The following is a 17,980-nucleotide window of genomic DNA, read 5'->3' as shown; positions in this document are numbered from 1 at the left end:
AACAACGCGTTGCTGTAGAGTAGACCAGTAGTTCCAAACCGAGGAATTTACATTTTTTTATTATTACTAGTAAGCCTTTTGGTACAACTTTTTGTGTTCGCTTATTATAGTACAATAAACAAACTATTACAATATTGTTTAAAGTTATTTTTATTGCCACAGTTTCGTTTAATTTAGCATTACAGTAAAACACTTAAAGAAAATTAAAGTAGGTATCTTGTAATATACTTTATTATTCTTTAGTTTTGGTGGAATATTAACATTACACATTTTGCTACCAGTTTAGTGGATAGGGTTCGGTGAACAATTAGTGTGTAATATTGTTCATTTAAAAAAGGAAAGCACCAGATTATGCAGCTTTGTAATCTGTTGAAATTAAATGTAATAATAACATTTATTCTTTTACAACCAGTTATCCAATCAAATTTAAACTGAATAAAGATATATATATTTAAGCTGTTTACAAGATGTCACCTCCTTCTATACATGGGCTTTGATATTCATTCAACTACAACCTCCAGCAAGTAAGCTCCAAACTTTTGCTATTAGGGAGAAAAGATGAGAAGCACTTGAGGTAAAAAATACTTTTCGCAAACTTACATTGAAAATGACAAAATGTATCTATTTCAAACAGGGCGGTGGAGTCAGCTAAAAATAACCCGAGTCCGACTCCGGTTAAATGTGGCATTTCGTTGAGTCCTGAGTCCGCCCCTGACTAAACAGCCTGTTTTCTACCAATTTACCTAACCAAAATAACATGGATATTCAGCTATCCACTTTTAGGGGTGTCGTATAATTCGTTCTCTCATAATACCTACATGGTTGGAAAATATTCCATCACATGCTATTCCACCTTTACAATTTTCAGTTTGCGGTCATATTAGTTTACTGCGCATGTCAGACTTGGGACTCGGGTAGTTTTAAATGGTCTTACTCGAGTCCCCGAGTCCGACTCCAGCAAAACAAACCGACTCCGCAGTCCTGATTTCAAACCTGCACAATATGCTACCTAGTTTTGTGTGGATTTTTTTATTTACTCTAAATTAAGCCACTAAACTTTTAGAGTCTATAATTTATTTCCTGAAATTTATTTAAATTTATTCTCAACAACTATTTTGACGATAAAGTAAAAATTTATTAATATTTTATTCATATAAAACAAAACGTTTACTTTGTAATACACACTTTGAAATATAAATATAATAAATCAGTGCAAAGAGATAATCTAATAAAAGTATAAAAAAACATTTGTAATATATTGGTCGATAAATTGTGTTCTTACAGACGCTGTTGACCATATACTACACAAAAGAATACAATACTGAAGTGGCCTCTGGAATCTGGTGTCAATAAAGAACTTTATTTATTCTTTAAATTGATTGATTTTTACCATGTTTAACCAAATAGCTTTTAAATAAACATTATTTTGTTTTGCTTGCCTGAGTTTGCATATAAGGTATACCAAGAAGTAGGAAAATAATGACACTTTTAACAAAAATTGATAAATTAAGGCAGGGTGGTCCAAAACCCAGGCCCGACATCATTGTTTATGGCCCGCGAAGCACTGTGGAATTATTATAATGCGTACAAGATTTATTTTAAAGAAATATAAGTGACCAACAATCAGCGAGCATACTGCAATGGTTTGGTTAGGGTTACATTTTTCCGATTACACCATTAAATAAACCAGTTTACTATGACTTGGAAAAAAAGCCTATTTTTTGTATGTGTCAGACAGGTTTAAAAGTCGCAGTGCGTCCTATAGGGAACTTTCTAAAATGGCTGTTTTGCAATGCAAGTTATATTTGTGTTCACTTATAAACGCAGTCTTTTTCAAAATTAAGTGTTGTCAAATATGCAATTTTGCGTGTTTGGAGCGCACCATTCTCCAGTCTGATTATTATCGCTCGATTTTATTTGTGCACAATTTGGTGATAGCAGAAAGTTTGTGCAGCTTATATATCTTTCAACAGTTACTTTTTGACAATGCTTTGTGCTGCCATCTTTAAACACCTTATACTCCGACCTAACGAAAATCGTTTATCCTCTCCTGGCACGCATGTAGCCTGCTTTGTGGCCCGTAAAGAATATGTAAGAAAAATTGTGCAACCTTGGACCACTCTGACTTAAGAAATCAAAATCACTGAAAAGCCCAAACAATTGCCAGTGGGAATTTGTGTAAAGCAGTGTCATACGTTATCCACAAGAGAATAGAGTTTCACATTAATTAATAGGCTTCTTACAGCACAACAAATGGTAAAAGGGTGGAAAATTTGAAGGAATTTATTGTGTTTTACTCTTTAAATAATCTGCTCTTTCTGTGACCAGAACTTTTTAAGTGGAGGTTCCCAATCAGTTTTCTAACCTGTATAATGGAAAAATAGTGTAACATACTAAATTAAAAAAAAGATTTTAAATAAATAAATACTTAAAATATGCCAGTAAGTCACAAACAAAACATTGGTAAAAGTACTCGGAAGTTTTGTATAACTAGACCAGGGCTTTCCAAACTGGGGGTTGCTCATGGAGTTAAATTTTATACAAAGTGCTAAATTTATAAAATTGTTATATTTTTGTTTGGTATGTTAATGGCAAATTATGTAATGCACATTACTTCAATAAATACATGCCAAAGCAGACATCAAGAAATGATATGTTTTAAAATGTTAAACCTAGTGGGTCAAAAAGTTTAATACAATAAAAACAGTCACAGACTGAAAAGTTTGGGTAGCCCTAAACTAGATAGGCCTAAACTTTACCCATGGACAAATGGCAGTTTGAAGTTTTGTTTTTAAGTAAAATAAATACTCTATAATGGTTTGCATTACACTATGATCTCATTGTCACAATAATCTTACCAGAGATTTGTTGTATCTTTGAGGAATAGACTGACTATTTTTTTATTTTCCCAGTGAACTGCTGATATGTCTTTAAGCAATGTCCAACATAATCCCAGAATGGCTGAATCACAGTTATAGACGAACATGTGTTCTTATTATAGTTTAACTAGTAAATACGAGCAAGTTCTATAAAAATAAACCAAGTGGAGAAGTTTAACATTATAATAACATACTCCAATACTGAGCAATCAAATATAATATAATTTGAAAAATTATTAACTGAATTCAGTGACATTTGGTAACTACTGATTTCAAATGTAACTACCTTTTTTAAATGTAACTACAAATGCTAATTGCTTGCTTCACTCGCACAAGCAGCACACCACCAATAATATTTGCTAGTTAAATATTACACACAGCAAACTGAGGTGCAAAAACTTTTTGTTTGAACGATGTTTTCAAAGAATTTGGTATTAATTTTCAGTTTATGGTATCAATTTCAATGTGTCTTAATTTGTAACACTGGAACAAGTATATAGAAGACTATTTAGAGCAGCAGTACAGCATAAATTTATTCTGCGCACTGAACACTGGCATACTAAAGAAAAATTACTGTATGGAAAGTATTCTTTAGGATAAGGATATATTTGCGTAAAACATTTCCTAAATGAGCAATGGCTGTTACCATTTACCAAGCACAGCAAATTTTTTTATTTAAATTAAATTGGTATACAACCAAATATTACTCCAACTTACTTTATGTAAGAAAAGCTGGCAAATTACCACCAAGGGGCAGACAAAATTTGCACTTCAAAAAATTGTTCGCAAACTGCATAGCACTACTGTGCCCCACCGCTAAATTTGGGATCTTAAACAGTAGTATAGAAATAGATACATTTGTATTCCAATAGTAATGTAAGGCAGTGGTTCGCAAACTTTTTTTGCGACGCCCTCAAAAAAGAATTTTGATTTGCGGCACACTTATCAAATTTGGAATTCTACAATTTTTAGTAAAATTTATACACTAAAGCCAATTCATTTATGGGTTTGGTTTACCAAAAGTTTCTTTTTCTGTAATACGCTCTGTAGTGTACAGTGTACAATGCAAAATACCTATATCATTTACATTAAGAAGCTAACAATTAACACCGCCATACAGTTAAGTTTAATGAGTTCGGCACCTTGAAATTAACAACAAACTAAGTGATATTAATTTAATTTATACGCCAATTCCTCACATAAATCTTAACGTAGAAAGTAACGCAAAAAACGGTCATTAAATACCGCATACCGCAACGGGTTACGGTGCGGGTTTGAGTTTGGGTTGGTAGAGCATTATTATTAATAATAAAATAATGATGTGCGTTGCGTTATGCGGCATTTGTAGACCGTTTTTTGCGTTACTTTCTACGTACCAAATGGAAAGAGCCCCGAAATCAACGACATAGCTCAATCGCGTACATTTTAACAGTAACACGCCTTTCAAAAAAGTACAGTAGGGTCCTAAGAAAGTGTCACGCAACTTGTGATAACCTTGCCTGTCCTACCAAGTCAATTTTGTAAACAGAAAACGGTTTAAATTAGGACTAGGGGTCATTAAACAACAAATTACGCCAAAAGCGTACATTTTTATAACAGGCTTAAATGGGAAAGATGATGTTTTTCTTATTGTGAATCAGACCGTGACGGCTGTCGAAAGTAGAATGTATTGCTTAAAGGCAAAAGAAAAAAGGCAAAAGTGAGAGTTAGTCCTCATGGTTATAATCTCTTTGGTCTACCTCAGTGCTCCGCAACCTTTTTTCACTTACGGCACACCAACAGAGCTAAAAAAAATTTGGCGGCACACCTACGAAATATATGAAGATCAACAATACACAAAAAGGCAAACATACTAGGCAGCACATAGATAAAGGAGCGATTAATGATTAAACGCACTGGAAATTTGATGTATTACATTTTTTTTATGTTTTGAATTTGCTATCTTACTTCCTAAAACAGGTGTCGGGAACCTTTTTAGCCAAGGGAGCCATAAAAGCCAAATATGCTTAGTTGTATTTCCATGAGAGCCATATAATATTTTGTAACATCCAGCAAAAAATAGTAAACTGAGCAGGGCCGTTTATTTTGTTCTCATTCAAAGGACAGAACATGCTATGCAACAAAATTGAATTAGCTAAGTTTGTACAACTTTGATTACAAAGTTTCGTTGAAAAAATAGGGGCTTTTGGATATTAAGAGACACCTTCAAACGGGATAACAGTCTCTAACAACAAATAAAATTCGCGCGAAGCGCCAAACTCTTGCTACTATGTGCGAAAAAAGGTAATGTAAAGTAAAGAAAGCCGCCATGGCCGCATCCAGTTTTAGTTGAGATCATGCAAAGAAATAATAGCTTAGATTTTTTTGCAAGCAAAAATTCTTCATCAACAAAGCCATAAGGCGTCACAAAAAGAGCCATATATGGCTCGCGAGCCATAGGTTCCCGACCCCTGTCCTAAATATCTTAAGACGGCCAATAAGTAGGCTTACCATACGTCCCGTTTTAGGCGGGACAGTCCCGCTTTTTAACGTCTTGTCCCGGCGTCCCGACCAGTCAGCCCAACGTCCCGCTTTTTAACGTCTCGTTACTGTTACAAATCTACATTAGTGTAAACTGTTCCCCTTTTTATGTAATTTAAATGGTTGAAAATCACCGCCTCATGCGGTCACGATGTCGCCTCGTTTTTTGTTGAAAACGTAGCCGTTTGTTTGCTGTTTTTTTAAGCTGGTAATGTTTCATTGTTCATGCCTTTACAGAAGTAATTTAAAAGCTAAATTTGAACTGACTGTGTAAAGTTTCATCTGCTGCGCATTTTAAAGTATTTCAACTCAAGCCAATATTTTGGTAAGTGCTGTGTGACTGTTGAAATGTACATGTAAACATTAACTTCGTGTGTAGTAATTTTAAGAATCGTCATTATTGTTCATTGTTACGGCGATTGTTTTCTTTGTGCCAACTATAAGTAGCCTAAATTTAATGTTATAATTACAGTGTGACTTCGTGCTTACGCAAATTTTAGTTGAAGACCCAGGCTCAAACGTTTCGGTGAAATTTGTACTATTTGTTGTTTGCTGTTGTAAAATGTATATATAATTGGCATATTCGTTGATTTTAGAAAACCACTCGCCTACATAATTGCTCGTCCTGCCATTTCAAGCCTTTAAAGCGTGTCACCAGTAATAAAGTTTTGGTTGGATTCCTTTGTGGAGATTGGGGGAAGAGAATTGTGTAGGAGAGCGCGTTTTCGAATTGTCAAACCTGAAGTACCCGATTGGGCGTCTGCGTTGGCCTGGACGCGGAAGTAGACGCTACATGCATGTTTGTTTATGTAGGTTAGGTATGTAACTTGACTAAAAGTAGCAGTGCTAAATTATCTTGTTAAAATGCCCAAAAGAAAATGTACATTTACAAATGACTTAAAACAAGAATACCCATATTTAAAAGAAACCGTTGTTGATAAAGATCAAGTTCGCTGCAATCATTGTATAGCTGTGTTTGCAATTAGCCACGGCGGACGATTAGATATTGACAAACACTTGCAAACCCAAAAACACAAGTCCTCTATTAAGGCGGCAGCGTTGTCGTCGCGCGTAACAAATTTCTTCAAACCGGCTAATTCTGATCAATCTTTAAAGTTAGCAGTAAAGGAAGCTACGTTTGCATATCACACTGCTATTCACGGACAGAGCTTCAAGAGTTCCGATTGTACATCAAAGCTAGTTTCAAAATTTTTTGAACCTAAATTTGCTTTAGCAAGGACGAAATGCGAAGCAGTGATTGTAAATTGCATTGCACCGATGGTAGCTACTGATCTACGACAAGAATTGGGCAAAGCCAACTTCGTCACCGTGACTATTGATGCTTCGAACAGCAAAGAGATCAAGCTTGTTTCTGTTGTGGTTCGCTACTTAGTACCTGATATCGGCGTGAAAGTGAAGCTGTTAGAATTTAAATCACTTCCCGGTGAAACTGCCGAAATACTTAGCGATTACCTGGTTTCGATTCTTGACCAAAATGAGCTTAAAGAACAAGTTGTTGGGTTTTGTGCCGACAACTGCAACACTAATTTTGGAGGTGTGAAAAGAAGAGGGCAAAATAATGTTTTCTTCATAGTGAAAGAAAAGATCGAAAGAGATCTGACAGGGATCGGATGTGCAGCTCATATTGTTCACAACTGCCTCCAACATGCTGTGGATACTCTCCCTGTATGTGTCGAAAGTCTTGTTGTGAAAATCTATAAAAAATTTTCACATTTACACCGTTCGAGTTACTGAGCTGAAAAATTTTTGCGAGTTTGTAGAAATTGAGTATCAGCGTATCTTGTAACATGGCAATACAAGATTTCTCTCTTTGCTACCAGCTTTGCAAAGAATACTTGAAATGTTTGAGGGATTAAAAAGTTACTTCAACTCCCAAGAAGGTTGTCCTAGTCTCATCAAAAAATGCTTCGAAGAACCAACACAAGAGCTCTATTTGAAATTTGTTCATGGGCAGTTGAAATATTTCAACGAGACTATTCTAAAGTTAGAAAACGAAAACGCTAGTGCCGTAGATGTGGCACATGTTCTGTCAGAGCTAAAGCTAAACTTACTTAAAAAGAAAGAAAACAACTTCATCCCATCTGCAGCATTGACTCTCTTGGGCAAGCTAGAAGAAGCAGGCGAAGTAAACGTAAACTTGTTTTACAAAGAAGCAAGAGATTTTTACGATAAATGCTTATCGTATCTGGATCTTTATGATGGTTCTTATAAAGATGTGCTTCCTCATCTTTGGATCGACCTAAACAAAGAAATATCCTGGGTGCGAGTGTATGAGTCTGCGGAAGAGATCAACATAATGTTTGGGAAGCAGGTGATCAACAGCGACTCTCTTTTCGAAGAACAAGTACTAGCGAAAAGTCACATGTCTGAACGTTGTAAGGAAGAGAGCTGGCAAAATGCGTCTTTGAAACAAAAGTGGGTCGAGATGTTCAAAGAATTTGAAAAAAAACGCATACGCGTTTCAAACTTTCAAAAGCTGGTAGAGTTCATATTTTGTTTACCCGGAACATCCGCACCCGTTGAAAGATTTTTTTCCATCATGAAGAGCATGTGGTCTGAGAGCAGAAGCAGGATGCTGGAGCAGAACGTGAAAGCCGTTATCACATGTAAAATCAATACTGATTGGTCCTGCTCTGACTTTTACGAGAATGTAAAATTGAACAATGTCTTTTTGAAGAAGGTGTTATCTACAGAAAAGTATGATTGGGCGAATAAGTAAATTTTGTATCGTTAACGTCAATTCCTTTCTATTTTTCGAACTGAAACCGATATTTAGACAGAGAATATGCGCATGAACTCTTGATGACAAATATAGGCCTATGTAATAATATCGGAAAATGTAAAGTTAAAAAATCACAGCAAAGGGGTCTTGGTCTTTGGAGGCGTCTCGCTTTGAAGTCACAAAAATATGGTAAGCCTACCAATAAGGGACTCCAGCCATACAACGAAAGTAAAACAGCACTACGTCGAAATAAAACACAGTTCGCAATAAGACCAAAATCTCGCTCAAGTCAACCACGCTCAATTCAACCACGTGGATTTCTGCTGTCTTCCACCTAATTCCACTCATTTCTTGTAACCGTTAGATGTTGCATTTTTTGCACCACTTAAAAACTCCTGGCGTAAAATTTTAGATAATTGGAAATCTACTAACAAGAAGAGTGCTGCGACATTAAGCAAAAATGGTTTTCCTGCTCTTTTAGACAAACTTTACATAGAGCTGTTTAGCCATGGCAATTCTGACAATCTTCAAAATGGATTCAATTCCTCGTGGAATTTCTTCATTTGCGCCAGAAGAAGCATTGAAGAGGCTCCCAAATACGAATATTAGTCCTCCTAATGTCGTTGAAAAAAGGGTTTCTGATGTTGTAGTGGGCATGTTAAAAGCAATGCGAGGAGTCGACAATGGTAACCACTGACCTCCCAGGAAGCGGAGAAGAAAGATAAACGTCACACCAGGAAAGGGAGTTACCCCAGCAGACATGGAGAGCAGTTCAGAAGACTCAGACACTGAACTTGTTCTGAATGATGACTCCGAATGCAGCAGTGAAAGCGGCGAAGATTTGGGAAATACGTCTGATTCCAGTGAAGAAGAAGGGCGAAGTGTCGATAACAACGTAGATAAAATCAAAGAAATTGAATGTGGCAAGCCACAAAGTGGTTGTAGTAATTCTAATGTATCCATAAATAGCATCCATGTTGGAGATTTTGTCATCGTTTCATACGAGGGGTCGAATTTCCCTGGAAAGGTTATAGAAATGGATAAGGAAGGTGCCAAGGTTTCTACCTTAGCAAAGTGTCGTAAAGGTTGGCGATGGCCACACTGTGTCGACGAGATTGACTATGTGTGGGACAAAGTTGTTAAGCACAACATAGAGGTTACCGGATTTTTCAGGGTTCCTGATCTTGAAAATGAGTGAGGGTATAAATATGTATAAATATTGTGTTCGCATAAGCAACTGTTTTCGCTGTTTTGTTGTTTTAGCTGCATCGTTATTACACTTTACGTAAATAAAATAAAAATTTTCCATCGACCTGGTGTCGTTTTTGTGTGTGAGGGGGTAGGGGGCTTTGGATTTTTAGAAAAAGGGCTGTCCTTCGTACTTAAAATTGCCCTTTTTGGGGGAATTATTTTACTAAACCTGTTTTAAATACCCAAGTTTATTTCCAATAATGCTACGTAAAGTATAATTTTAAACAGAACTTGTCATTCAAGCCCTAAAGTGCTTTTACTATGTAGTGTTCAAAGAACAACCCAGCCTAACTTTGAACACATAGAAATTTGACGGACAATCCCCCGAAAATTCGATATTTAAAAAAAAATCACTTATTTAAAAAAAAAATCATCTAAAACTTTTATACACAGTATGTCAAATACTAATTTATCTACTTTGTTATTAAAGGTTTCAAGCAAACTTAAAGCTTGCAACGACAAAACGTCAACGCGTCTAGCTGCCATGCTAGGTAATATAAGGGCAGGTAATGTTTTTTCGAAGCCAAAGGGAAATAATTCGAACTTTTCCATTTCTTAGCTACGTCATACGAAAATAGGCTATTTTTCTAAACCTGTTTCTCCTTTCTCTAAAAACAAATTTACAGAAAGAAATGATGTTCCAATGCCATCGGTTCAAGTTGTTACACCGATTGCAGTGCCAATCTCGTCTAACGATTCTGTTTCTCAACCTGAAGCTGTCTTTTTAGCTGAGCCGCAGTGATGTGATGTTGCTGAGTTTTGCGATGTTTGGAAGTCTCCGCCGGACCTAACAGCTTGCAAGAAAACCGTTCGCATCTATTGCGATGGAAGCCGCACCTTCTTACGACGTTTACACCTGATGATAACCGAGTAAAATTACATTACTTTACTTTACCTTATTCAATGAAACATGCACACATATGTGTGTTAACAACTGAGATCTAGCCCTTCTGAAGTTGCTTTTTGATCAACGACTACGGCTTACGTATAATTAGTACACCGAAAGCCATTGCAGACTCACCGAATCTGTTGATTTATGATGCAAGCAGGGCAGGCCAGAAAAACAACTAGCCTGCAGTGAGATTCGAACTCACGACCTTCGGTCAAGCCGGGACTGTACTAACAGATTGAGCAAACATTGGCGTATGGTTGCTTCTCGACTCGCTCCTCCTGCATAGCTCAGTTGGTAGAGCGACGTTCCCGGCTTGACCGGAGGTCGTGAGTTCGAACCTCACTACAGGCTAGTTGTTTTTCTGACCTGCCCTGCTTGCATCATAGATCAACAGATTCGGTGAGTCTGCAATGGCTTTCGGTGTATTTTACTTTACCCTATCTATCTACGGCAGGGGTCGGCAACCCCTGGCACGCGTGCCACAAGTGGCAGATGATATTGCATGGCACGCCAATTGATTTAACGCGTACTTTATATCACCTTAGGAAAGTGCATCAATACCACATCATTAACATTACTATTACATCACTAACACTAGCGCTAACTAAATGGTTGCACACATTGCCAGTTCGTGTCACAAATAAGTGTCTTCTGTTGTATCTAATATTGTTGTTGTATTTAATATTATTTTTGTGGGCGTTATACTTGTTGTTTACCACTAACCGTTCCTATTACGTCACAATGTCCCAAATTTGGCGTAACGTTTACTACGTTAAAGCAGGGCATTCTACATCAGTGGTTCTCAACCGCCGGTCCGCGTCAACTTTCCTGCCAGTCCGCCAAATATACTACAAATTTATATCTCAATTGCAAAAAGCAAGATGTTGAAGGCGGCTTGTCCAACAAATTTAGAACATAGCCAGTTCCGTAGTTTGCAGATTTGTGCCTTAACATAGAGGTAATCGTCTACTTTGGACTCTATCGTACGTCACAATGCTACGAGTGTTGGCTACAACTAGTTTAAGTCTTAAATTTAAGATTAGTTGTACGTGAAAAACTTCAACGGAACCACCAATAACACGTATGATATCAAAAAGACAGCAGCAAATTTCTCATTATATTAAAGTTTTCGTTATTTGCTTTAAAGTTGCATACTTTTGTCATAATTACATTCTGGATTCATTTTAATTTTTAAAGGCCACCGGTCCGCAAAACCTGTTTTAAATTTTTACCGGTCCGTACGCTAAAAAGGTTGAGAAACGCTGTTTTACATTAAAAGTAAGCACGTGTGTTTTTGTGCGACTGAGAAACTAACAAAAACGAAACTGATAGTTAACACTTCTAGGTATCAGCTTAAAAGCATCAAAGTATATTTCAGAAAATATACGTAAATTAGATGTCAGATCACAGCAGGGAACTACCCAAGTCCGACATGTGCGCATGCGCAGTACCAAATTTCGAAACTGATAAGGCAGCGCAAACTGTAAATTGTTAAGGTGGAATAGCATATGCTCGTGGCATATTTTCCATGACCCTATCAGTGGATTGCGGAATATCCACCTTAATTTAGTTATTGGTGAAATACAGAGGCTGAGTCGGACTCGTGACGCGATGAAACCTCATATTCGGCCCGAGTCGGACTCTGGTTGTTTTTAACCAACTCCACAGCCCTGATTGCCAGTGCGAAACCAAACATAGAAAAATGTTTGGCACGCGAGTTGTAATATTTTAACATTATTCATAAACTGGCACACTGCGTACGAAAGGTTGCCGACCCCTGATCTACGGCCTCTTACTATCCTAACCTTCTTTTTCCCTTATCAGCCTTTAGCTATTTTTTTTTTGATAGATTTTTAGTTAACGTTTTTGGGTAATTTTTAGCACCTATAGCTTAATTAAGTTACCGTTAACACAGGGATGGGTCTTACACCAATTAAATTGAATTATAATAGGCTCATTACGTACAGACTTGGACAACTAGATCTAATTCATTGAATTAGAGCAAAATGCGGCTAATTCTAATCTAATTTATGAATTGCCTGTGTGCTCTAATTCTAGTTCTAATCCAATTCGGATTTTCCGAAACTGCTACTTTGTCCATCGGCATTTTTAGTCACGCAGTTGAAACACAGAATTTCAATTAAAACTCTTTGGTTGAAACGAATTGTATGTAATTTTTACAGTCTAAAAAACATCAAAAGGCTTACAAATTAGCACACACATATTTACCATTCACATTGTTATAAGAATACTTGCTAGTTCAAATTCTAGTTGAAATTTGTTTTTTTAGGATTCGGTAATTCTAATTCTAATCTAATTTGAAAAAACTCAAAACAATCTAATTCTAATCTAATTTAGAAAAACTAAAATGCTCTAATTTTAATTCTAATCTAATTTTAAAAAGCTAAAATAAATCTAGTTGTCCAAGTCTGATTACGTAGGATGACAGCTATAATTTATTCGTAATTTTTGTGCGCGCTATGCATTGTCAGTTATTGATACATGCCGGACACAGTCATCTCATCATGCCTTGTTTATAATTTTACGCACCACGCCTCTTTCTCTCTAAGCTGCCGCAGTTGTAGGCTCAAGTATTTTGCCGCTGAATTAATGTTGTCTTATCGGTCGTGCAATGCAGATTTAAAACCGCGCTTGAGCTAAACTAAATTTACGGCATAGCTGTTCAGCCATTTGCAAAATTACGTCCCTTTTTGTGAAGTTGAAGGAGAAACTTTACGTAAGAGAATGTTCTTCTCTCGTAAACTAATCTCTAAGCCAATAAACAGATATATTTATCTCTCACACTTACAGAAGTTGCGCCTTCTGAAGTGCATTTCCTTAAGCGGCTAACGTGTCGTCTGGTCCTATATTGTTTACGGTGTTTGATTAGAGATATCACACCTAGAATAACCTGGCCGTTTTGTTTGCATTCCGGGCAGAGAATGATTTCAAAGCCACGTGATGCCTTTTTACTTTACAGACAGCTGAGATACCCGTCGCATGTCTTTTTGAGTTACAAGCTTGCATAGTGTAACTTTTTAGTTTAACCTTTACGCCAAGGTTAAAATGTCTGTCATTTAGGGATTACTTTAAAAATGGACAAGGCGTTAAGTTTGTTTTCGAGCTTCAGAGATTAGCACTGTTTGACTTTCTTGATTTAGTTTTCTAGAACGATAGATTCTAGGCATTTGACTGACGGCTTTGCCTTTCTACATTAGATTACGTTTTTACAGCTCTATTTCAAAATTATGTGATCTTCACAGAAAATTAGGGCACCCTGGTTTTACTCGACTATATGATTTTGTTGAAAAAGTCGAAATTTACCATATTCAAGTAAAGAAGTGAAGCAGATGGGCAATCGTGCCAAACCTGTGCCGAGTTTAAACTTCGCCTTTATCACCCTGAACCACGAACACTTGTTAATTGTTTAGATTTCCTATGTGTAGCTGACTTATAGGTTATTAAAGCTTAACGTATTAATCATACTAAAGTATTGTCACTGATTTCAAATTTCAACTAAATTAAACACTGATAAAGCTTCTTACAACCTAATAAAAAAGTGCTAAAGTATCATCACCTAATTTAATTTATTTAGTCAGCAAGCAACTAATATATTGTTTTACCTGTTGGGTCACTTGGAAAGTAGCGTCTGCTTGACTTGTATTCCAACATCAGTCTATTCAGTTCTTAATCGTTCCGAGCGCTTCCTAGTGACAGAAAGCATTTCATGGGCTTTAATTTCAACCACTAATTGCGATCAGAGGCGTAGCTACGGGCGGGGGAGGGGGCATATGTCCCCGGGCGCCAAGGTACGGGGGCGCCAAAATGAAGCTTACAAAAGCAAAACGAGACTGCTTCTTCTTGAAATGCAATGTTCGATTAAAATTTGAATTGTTTTTCCTATAAAGCAGTGTTTCTTAACCAGAGGGCGCGCCAAGCATTTTTTAGGGGGGCGCGAATATTTTTTACAGTGATTTTAATGGTTTCGTTTGGAATGGGCACCACTCCTACAACTGTACAAACTCTGTTTTTTTGCCAACTTTAGCAATGAAACTGCAAAGAAATTTCGCGCTTTGTGCGAATCTCATGTTTTCTACTTTGTTGCCTTTTTTACCACAAGTTTCTTTAAGTGCCATTGCATTTTTTCTGTCTATTAGTAATACACATGTCTTTTTAGTTTTTTAGCGCTTGCCATGCGACATTTTAGCGCTTGCCATGCGGATTTAGCGTGTAGAAGCCACTTTGTCATATTGTGTTTACACAGAGAATTTTTGTTTTTAATCGATGTGTCGTAACGGAAAATTTTCAGTAAAAATCTATGGCCTAAATTCTTTGCAACCACATTGTAATGTTTGCGTTACTCCTTGCAGCCAATGTGCAAACGATAAGCGGAAAGTTTTCGGTAAAATTCCGTTACGTAGATTTCTTGCAACCACATTGTAATGTTTGCTATATTTGCAGCGAATTTGCAAAAATTCAAATTGCTGACACCAATTTTTATGCGTCAAGGTATTTACATCCGTTTTTTGTATATGTTTCAAAACACCGCGGTCTGAACATTAGTCGGTTTCCCCGGTTGTGTGATTTTCAAACTGTTGACATTTAACTGGAGTCAGAGGCTGTTTCGCAATCGCATTTTGACGTAAAATTTGTATGTTTCGCGTCAGAAATAAGTGTGAAAAAGGTTTAGACCACGCCTTGTTATCACGTGATATTTTGTTAAGTATTATAAGAATTAATGACGTAAATCTTTCTTTATCGCAGAAATTTTCTTAACTGATTCTCGTCTATAAATAGCGTGTTCAATCAATATAAAATGGCTTTTATAGCTTCTACTCAGACAGCAAACTTGAGTGCTTTTGTGACTGAACCAGATAGAGGCTTTTACAGCTTTGACTGAAGACAGCAAAAATTGACTGTTCATGTATCTGAACTAAAGGAAAGAATTGGACCTGAATGGCCTCACGAAGACAGGCCATCTCAAATCTTGTAGGAGTGTGGTCGATTCATCTTGGCAATTATATAAATGAAGACTCATTAATCGGACCCACTCCCTCAAGCGCTTGCCATGCGACAACAATGGGATCCATGGTGTATGCGCAATGTGCTCTACCGGTACTTCAGGTAACAATAGAGAACAAAACAGTATGACAGATCAAAGAAACAAAGCCTCAGAGCGCAGAACAGAATGGAACGAAACTTGCTGCTGCAGGAAATTAAGCAGAACCCTCTAGGCACGATGCGTTGTGACACGAGCCTTCGTAAGCTATGCTTCACTACAACGGAAGCAAAGAGCGTAAGGGCACAACGTGCTAAACTTGAGTGTCGAGGGCACTTCTTGCCTAGCGACGATAATTCGTACGATGCACTATGGTGAAACGGGACAACACGATTCGCAGCCACTTATTGCCGAGCGACGATAGTTCGTACAATGCACTTCGGTGCAACGGGACAACAGGGGCAACTCAACTTTGCTTTTACTCAATAGAGGGTGGTCGACTGACAAAATTAGCTATGCTGTCATCTAGCGGCAAATATGTATTACGATAGGGTCCGTTGGACCTTCTTTTTACGAGTCAAATTGCACCTGAAGAGAGCGCGCTGGGGAAAAGGCTATTTAAAGTAGCAACTCAACTTTGCTTTTACTTAATAGAGGGGGTCACACCCTCGACTGACAAAATTAGCTATGCTGCCATCTAGCGGCAAATATGTATTACGATAGGGTCCGTTGGACCTTCCGCCAGGTGTCGCATCTTGTAGCTATCACCTCGGCTGTGCCACTGTTGCACAGCACATGGATTCTTCTTTCCAACAAAGTAAAACTTGTTATGCTGCAAGCAACAGAAAAGGCGCAATTATTTTTTGAAAGAGACCTTTCTTTACGTACAATACTAAAGAAGTGATCTTTTAAAGGCAAATCCCGTTATATAGAGAGTGGCTTTTTACGAGTCAAATTGCACCTGAAGAGAGCGCGCTGGGGGAAAGGCCTCTTAAAGTAGCAACTCAACTTTGCTTTTACTTAATAGAGGAGGCCACACCCTCGACTGACAAAATTATCTTTGCTGCCATCTAGCGGCAAATATGTATTACGATAGGGTCCGTTGAACCTTCCGCCAGGTGTCGCACCTTGTAGCTATCAGCTCGGCTGTACCACTGTTGCACAGCACAAGGATTCTTCTTTCCAACAAAGTAAAACTTGTCATGCTGCGAGCAACAGAAAAGGCACAATTAATTTTTTTAAGGAGATCTTTAATAATAAAATACGCTAGTGGTCTCACCATGCTGTTTATAAACGTTTTGCACAATTTCATCTGGGGGGCGTTGAGCTGGGTCAGAAAATGTAAAAAACATTATACTGACATACCCACAGCGTTCGCAATCTCAGCTCTTTATAATTTGTATACCGTACCATTTTTTTTACGTACATAAGTAAAAGAGCGTCCATTAATGGTTCATTAAAAGTTTCTGATAAACCCTGTCACCCTTGGTCTTTGTGTAGCTTTTCGTACTGGTGCGTACTTCCCTTTGGTGTCAAAAAGCAATGTACACAGCCACGGGCGCCCGCAGAAAATTTTCCAGGGTGGGGCAATCAGGAGCGTAACCAAAAAATCAAAAAGGGGGGTCCTGAATTTTTAACTTAGGGAATTCCCCTATTTTTCGTCTGACGTTAATGAATGATGACGTCATAAAACAGTGACAGTATGACGTCATAGAATGGTGATTGCAAGACGTGATAAAAAAACTAATTAGAAACAGCCAAATACGTCCAGCAAATGCGAGACGCGTGCGTCGTCGACAATCCGGTCAGGCGCCAGCTGCGAAATCAGAGTGTGCAATCTTTAACTTGGGGCGAAAAAAAACAACGACCGTGAAATATGTGTGACTAATTGTGGTAGAATTACACATAATTCGCGACTATCAGTAGCGCAGTTTTCAAGGTCCATGAACGGAACGAGCGCTAAATTGTAAGCACGACTTTCACCACCTGCAATACTAAACGAAGATCGTTTTTCCGGGTGTTGCCACGATTAGCGCAACATCGCCGAGCTGTGTGCCCAGTCAGCGAAATTACAAGCTGCGGTTGAGGGTAAATAAGTTGTGTCCATTGCACACTTAGCACGTGGTCTTACAGTATGCTTAAAGAGCATAATTTTACGTTAACCATTATTACTTAAAAATGGAGACTTTGAAACGCGCACGACAGTCACCATTATACCTTCTTTTACGAATCTGCTTCAGTTAAACAAATGTCGATGGTACACCAACATCGGATATTAGCGCAGAAACCGAACAGCGAGGAACATACTGCGTATAACTCGACGTTTTTTAGCGAGAAAAAAAGAAAGAAGGTTTGACTTAGCGTTGTCAATTGTCGAATACACACTTGCTAATCAGTCAACCTAAACAAATAACGAAAGAGAAAAACTTCCAGCGTTTACGGTCAACCAAACAAAAGACGAAAAACGGCGTTTTGCGCTCGATTTTGGTTTCGCATTAAATTAAGACGCGTGATCCAATTACTTAAAAAGCACGCCGCTTCAAACAGTTTGTTAAACCATGACAAAAACGAACAAATAACGATAGTATCACTTACAAAAGGGGGTAAGAACTCCCGCGCCCTTGGATACGCCACTGGGGGCAATGGATAATGTATAACATTTTTGACCTTCATAAGTAATACATATTACACTTATA

General features: G+C 37.6%; 1 long non-coding RNA gene across 1 annotated transcript; it reads right to left on the bottom strand.

Moving 5' to 3' along the window:
• Positions 1-1,129: 1,129 nt before the first annotated feature.
• Positions 1,130-3,022, bottom strand: LOC146138097 (uncharacterized). The gene is made up of 2 exons (XR_014501429.1): positions 2,859-3,022; positions 1,130-2,365 (listed from the first exon to the last, which is right to left on the bottom strand). It is a non-coding gene; the product is annotated as an uncharacterized LOC146138097 (long non-coding RNA).
• Positions 3,023-17,980: the final 14,958 nt, after the last annotated feature.

This window comes from Ascidiella aspersa, chromosome 7 (genome assembly GCF_963924565.1).
Source record: "Ascidiella aspersa chromosome 7, kaAscAspe10.2, whole genome shotgun sequence".
Lineage (NCBI taxonomy): Eukaryota > Metazoa > Chordata > Ascidiacea > Phlebobranchia > Ascidiidae > Ascidiella > Ascidiella aspersa.
This window is presented reverse-complemented; position numbering and strand designations above follow the sequence as displayed.